Source organism: Ceratotherium simum, chromosome X, assembly GCF_057802395.1.
Source record: "Ceratotherium simum simum isolate JZ-2026a chromosome X, ASM5780239v1, whole genome shotgun sequence".
NCBI lineage: Eukaryota > Metazoa > Chordata > Mammalia > Perissodactyla > Rhinocerotidae > Ceratotherium > Ceratotherium simum.
The window spans coordinates 85629053-85634861 of record NC_141940.1 but is presented as its reverse complement, the minus strand read 5'-3'; the positions used below and the strand labels follow the sequence as shown (position 1 = coordinate 85634861).

General features: G+C 44.6%; 1 non-coding gene across 1 annotated transcript; it reads right to left on the bottom strand.

Moving 5' to 3' along the window:
* Positions 1–5701: 5701 nt before the first annotated feature.
* On the bottom strand, positions 5702–5809 carry LOC147911921 (U6 spliceosomal RNA). Its single transcript, XR_015550780.1, has one exon. It is a non-coding gene; the product is annotated as a U6 spliceosomal RNA (small nuclear RNA).

Genomic DNA, 5809 nt, shown 5'->3' with positions numbered 1-5809 from the left:
GCTGATGATTCTTGTGGAACAATTTTTCTAAAAAGATTTAACTCTTTATACAAATCAGTTTTCGGTAAGTCTGAATCTAATTTTAAATACAAATTTATACATTGGCATTTAATGTTTCTTCTGACATTTCCTGTAACTGTGGAGGTCTGCTATAGACTGAATGCTTGTCCTGCCCCCCCCCCCACAAATTCATATGTTGAAATCCTAGCCCCTAGTGTGATGGTATTAGGAGGTGAGGTCTTTGGTAGGTGATTAGGTTTGAGGGCAGAGCTCTTATGAATGAGATTAGTGTCCTTATAAAAGAGACTCCCAAAGAGCTCCTTCACCCCTTCCACCACACCGCAAGAAGATGGCCATCTATGAACCAGAAGGTAGGCACTCACCAGACACTGAATCTGCCAGTGCCTTGATCTTGAACTTCTAGCCTCCAGAACTGGGAGAAATAAATTTTTGCTTATTAGCCACCCAGTCTATGGCATTTTTGTTACAGAAGGCTGAACAGACTAAGACAAGGCCATAAAGTAAATGGAAAATGTCTTCATGATTTATTTACAATTCAAAATGCCTCTTTATAAATTCTACCACTGTATATTCAAGTAAAACACTTTTAAATTGTCTTCCTCATTAATAATTGGTTCCTCTAAGGCTTTTTGTCTAATGTGTCTAATATGATGATCTTTAAATTTAATTTTCATTCCTAAGCCTGTGGATATATGCTTTGCAATGTTGCACCAGTTTTCAAAACTAGAGATTCTAAACTCTTCGAAGAATTCTAATAACCCTTTAATGTATTTTACTGCAATATCCATGGGTACACTTTTATTTTGTAATAATTTACTGGCAAAGTTTACTGCCTGAGTGTCAGCAGTTCCTGTCCCAGTGCTCAAGCCAGAGTTAATATTTGTGCAGATGCTGCAGGGACAGGCTCTGGTGACAGAAGGGCAAGACTGCCTCTCACCATGGGTCCCGTCACTGCCCCATGCAGAGGCTGTCCTTTCTCTCAGGACTATGGTCACTGCCACCACGCTGCTACTTCGGCTACTACTGCCACTGTTGTCAGTGGTCCAATGTTCCCCTCTGGGTCCCATGGTGTCCCGGACTGCCCCAGATGCACTTGTGCATGCCAGGCGGCCCGACCAACTGCTCAGCACGCACACCACCTGCTGTGCCCATGGGCTGTGTGCGCTGCCACCCAGTGTATCTCTTCTGCTCATATGTGTGCTCCATTGTCACACACTTGGACACATTGGAGTACACTTACAAGACACAAATTCAAAGATAAAATTATTAAGAATGATGGGGCCAGCCCAGTGGCATAGTGGTTAAGTGCGCGTGCTCCACTTTGGCGGCCCGGGGTTCACAGGTTCAGATCCCTGGCGCGCACCAAAGCACCACTCATCAAGCCATGCTGTGGCAGGCATCCCATATAAACTAGAGGAAGATGGGCACGGATGTTAGCCCAGGGCTGATCTTCCTCAGCAAAAAGAGGAGGATTGGCAACAGATGTTAGCTCAGGGCTAATCTTCCTCACGCACATACATAAATTATTAAGAATGTCAAGACAGTGACAGCAGAGCATTGAACCAAGCCTGAAGCCCCTTCTGGGAGCAAAGCTCTGCACAGGTGGCATACATCCTAAAGCCAGTCCTAGTGGAGTGGGTGGGTGTTCTCAGCTACTTAGTTTGGCACCTGTGGGACTATCCTTTTTTTTTTTTTTTTTTTTTTTTTTTTAAGATTTTATTTATTCAGTTTTTCCCCCCAAAGCCCCAGTAGATAGCTGCATGTCATAGGTCCACATCCTTCTAGTTGCTGTACGTGGGACTCGGCCTCGCGTTGGACAGAGAAGTGGTGCCTCGGGGCGCTCCCGGGATCCGAACCCGGGCCGCCAGCATCAGAGCGCGCGCACCTAACCGCCAAGCCACGGAGCCGGCCCATGTGGGACTATCCTGTTAGTTTTTATTCCAAGTGAGTATAAACCCTATTTTGCTTTTGTGATTTAAATTATGCAAAGAACTGTTGATTACGTTCTCCCATTGCATGGTTCTTAGAGTCACCAGTTGCTGTTAAATCCACACTAGAGGTATAATGGAGTGGTGAAGAGCCTGGGCTCTGGACCTGTATTGCCAGGAACCCCAGCTTGGATACATACTAGCTATGTGACCTTGAGCAAGTGATTTAAAGTCTCTGTGATCAACTTCATCATCCATAAAATGAAGCTAGTAGTAGCACTACCTCATAGAGTTGCTGTAAGTATTGAGTGAGTTAATGCAAGTAGAGTTTAGAACAGTGCTTAGCACACAGTAAATTCTCAGATAATGTTATTTGTCACTATTTTGTCTTTTGTTTTCACTGTCCTTGTACTTTCAAGTCTGTTTTGGGCAAGCCTGTTCTTCCTCATGTAATTTTTTTCCATTCCCCCCTTTTAATTCATTATTTATTTATTTACCTTTGTTGAGGTAATATTGGTTTATAACATTCTATAAATTTCAGGTGTACATCATTATATTTTGACTTCTGTATAGACTGCATCATGTTCACCACCAACAGTCTAGTTTCCATCCACCACAGTACACATGTGCCCCTTTACCCCTTTTGCCCTCCCCTCCTGCCCCTTCCCCTCTGGTAACCACCAATCTGTTCTCTGTATCTATGTCTTTATTTGTTGTTGTTTTTTATCTTCCACATATGAGTGAAATCATATGCTATTTGTCTTTCTCCGTCTGACTTATTTCACTTAGCATAACATCCTCAAGGTCCATCCATGTTGTCGCAAATGGCAAGATTTCATCTTTTTTTTTATGGCTGAGTAGTATTCCATTGTGTACATATATACCACATCTTCTTTATCCATTCATTCGTTGATAGGCACTTAGGTTGTTTCCAAGTCTTGGCTATTGTGAATAATGCTGCAATGAACATAGGGGTGCATATAACTTTTCAAATTAGTGTTTTCATATTCTTTAGATAAATACCCAGAAGTGGAATAGCTGGATCATATAGTAGTTCTATTTTTAACTTTTGAGGAACTTCCACACTGTTTTACACAGTGGCTGCACCAATTCACATTCCCACCAGCAGCGTAGGAGGGTTCCCTCTCTCCCACACCCTCTCCAACACTTGTTATTTCTTGTCTTTTTAATAATAGCCATTCTTTTTTTTTTTATAATTTTTATTTATTTTTTTTCCCCCAAAGCCCCAGTAGATAGTTGTATGTCATAGTTGCACATTCTTCTAGTTGCTGTATGTGGGACGCGGCCTCAGCATGGCCAGAGAAGCAGTGCGTCGGTGCGCGCCCGGGATCCGAATGCGGGCCGCCAGCATCGGAGCACACGCACTTAACCGCTAAGCCACGGGGCCGGCCCAATAATACCCATTCTGACAGGTGTGAGGTGATAGCTTATTGTGGTTTCGATTTGCATTTCCCTAATTAGTGATGTTGAACATCTTTTCACGTGCCTGTTGGCCATCTGTATATCTTCTTTTATTTTTTCCCCTTTTCCTCATGTATTTTATAGTCCACTTTAGCCCTCTTCATTTTTCATCTCAACAGATATATGTACATATATGCAGAGAGATGAATTGGAAAAGAGCCTGCTGAGGTTCCCTCTAGGGAGATGAACAGTGCTTGAGTGGTTGGGGGTGGGGGATCTTCAGCCTCTTTGAACGTTTACATTGGGAATGCATTCACTGTTGCCTGTGTAATTAAACATAAATGTTTATAATTGTCAAGTGGAGGTGGGGTAGGGGAGGAAGGTTTCCAGGTTTGCCTCATACTATGACAGCCAGTTCAGATCATGCACTGATGCTGTGAGATATACAACGGGAACACACATTTCCAGGGCAGCAGCCAGCTGCCTCCCATCCATGGCAGTGCCAACAGTTTCTTTGCCAGCAAATCTAAATGCCTCAGATTCATTCCCTGGACAGCTTTGCCTTCCCGATTATCCTTTAGCACCCCCACCCCACCTCCCAAGAACACTGGGGAGGAAGTTTTAGGGGTGAGTACCACTGTACCTGGGTCAAATGCCACCTCCTATGAAGCCTTTCCTGACACGCCCACTGAACATGTTTGAATTAATTGTGGCTCTTTCTTTGTTCCCACACCTTGCTCATACCTCTAGGTAGCACTTAGGGTTTGAACTTTCCAGCCTTGTTACTGTTCATTAAACCTTACCTCCCTCATTAGATTGTATACTCCTTAAGGGTAGACACAGCATCTCCTATTCATGTCTGGAGACCCCACCCCAACCCCCACCTGTACCGGCCCAGTCCATCATAAATGCTTAGGAGATGTTATTGAAGAGGGTGCCCTGAACTGGCCCCCACCACCACACTAGGGATTTTGCACTTTTTATTCCTTCTGCTCTGTCCCTGGCCAGTTCTTCTTATTCGGATCTCAGCTCACGTCACCTTCTCCAAGATGCCTTCCTTGACTACCCTATCTAAAATAGATTACCTTCCATCCAAATCTTTGTCATAACTTGTTTTATTTTCTTCATAGCACTCACTGCAATCTGAAATTCTCTTATTTGACTCACTTTATTGTCTGCCTCCCTCACTGGAATGTGAATCACAGGAGGTCAGGGACTTTTGCTGAATCCCCAGTGCCTATAACAGTGCCTGGTATATAGGAGGTGCTCAATTAATATATGAATGAAATTTGTTTGATTATTGACTGATCCCCCAGTAGAATGCCAGCACCACAAAGGCCAGGACCTCATCTGGGTTACCACTACATCCTCAGCACCTAGCACAATTGTTACTGAACCAGGTCTGTTTTTGCCCGTTGCCCAGAAAGCCAATCACCAAGATCACAAGATTGCAGCAGAGAGAGGATTTAATCACAAGGCAGGCAAGAGAGGAAGCAGGAGAATGAGTCTCAAATCTGCCTCCCCTAAAATGGGGACTCAGGGATATTTATGGGGTAGGGGGCAAGGTGGTCTGAAGTGTGGGGACAGATGACTGGAGGTAAGGAGAAGTAATTGATGATCTACGCAAGCATAGTCAAGCTTCTTGCTTATTCATAGCATGCATGTTCACAAAAGTGCAGCATTACCACAATCCGAGGGTGGAGTTTTTAGCTCCTTGATGTCAAAAAGGTCGCTTGTTTAGCATTTGCACAGGCCTAGTTGATGGGTTGGTGGTCTCAACTGGCCTGAACTGGGCAAGGGGTCTTAGTTCCTGAAAACCCACTCTTAGTTACTTTGTTGATAAGATGGGGTCATCTGAACTGGTCCTGGAGGGCCCGCGGTTACACAGTGCCTGGTGCATAGGAGATGCTCAACAAGGCATTGTTGAGTGAGTGAATGTTCCACACACACCTTAACTCAACACACTCCAAACTGAACTTAGTCTCTTCTTCCCCACCAACCCTGCTTTTCCTTCTGTGTACCCTGGCTCTGTCAAAGGCACCATCATCCACTCTGACATCCAACCCAGAAATGAACTCACACTCCTTTCACTCATTCACTCACTATTTTCAATTAGTCCCCAAGCCCTGCCTATTCAACCTCCAAAAAATTTCACTTATCTGATCCTGATCCTTTTCCATCCCTGCTGCAAGTATCCTGATTCAGGCCTCATCCACGTCCGTGTCGTTGTGTCCCGTCCCCGTCCCCGTGTCGTCTGTGTCATCCCCCCCCCCCTCGCCCCGTGACTAATGCAACAGCCTCCTCCCTCCTGCCACCCTTTCCCCCCCATTTTTATTATGGAACTCTTCATGAATTTGCATGCATGTCATCCTTGTGCAGGGGCCATGCTAATCTCTGAGTCTTTTCAATTTTAAGATATGTGCTGCTGAAGCGAGCAC